The sequence below is a fragment of the Macaca nemestrina genome, chromosome 1, assembly GCF_043159975.1.
Source record: "Macaca nemestrina isolate mMacNem1 chromosome 1, mMacNem.hap1, whole genome shotgun sequence".
Taxonomy (NCBI): domain Eukaryota; kingdom Metazoa; phylum Chordata; class Mammalia; order Primates; family Cercopithecidae; genus Macaca; species Macaca nemestrina.
Window position 1 is genome coordinate 233,067,143 of NC_092125.1, and position 577 is coordinate 233,067,719.

Sequence of the window (577 nt, forward strand, 5' to 3'; positions counted from 1 at the left end):
TCGGGCTGGTAGCAGGGAGGAAGGCGTCGGTCTCCCCACCGCCTTCACCCCGTGCGGCGTCCCCGGGAAGGGCCGCAGAAGAGCCACCGTCGGCGTCCAGAGGGCCGTGGACGGGGAGCTCCCTGCGTGGTGTTTGTGGCGCTGGCCCGATCTCCGCGGATCGGGCAAAGCCAGCCTGGCCCTCGGGTCGCCCGTCTTTTGTCGAGTTGGCGACATCAGTGCGGTTCCCACCGCCCCTCGCGTTTCCTACTGGACCCTCGACTTTTTATTGTTGATTCGTGGGAGCTCTTTGCATAGGGGACCCGCCGTCGCAGTCTGGCGTCCTCACAGGCGCGTACCCTCGGAGCGCCGGGTGGGCTGCAGGCGCGACGGGGCACCTGGTCTCTCTTTCCCGGGGCGGACACCGGCGTCGCCGCGTCCTGCTGAGCCGGGCGCCGAGCGGGAGGCGCATCGGGGCTCCACCTGGGCTGCCCGCACCGTGCACGCGAACGCGCCCTCCCGCCCGGAGACAGCAGGCGCAGCGGTCGGAGAACCGTAGAACCACTCGGCTGGGCGTGGCACGGCGGGGCGGGGAACG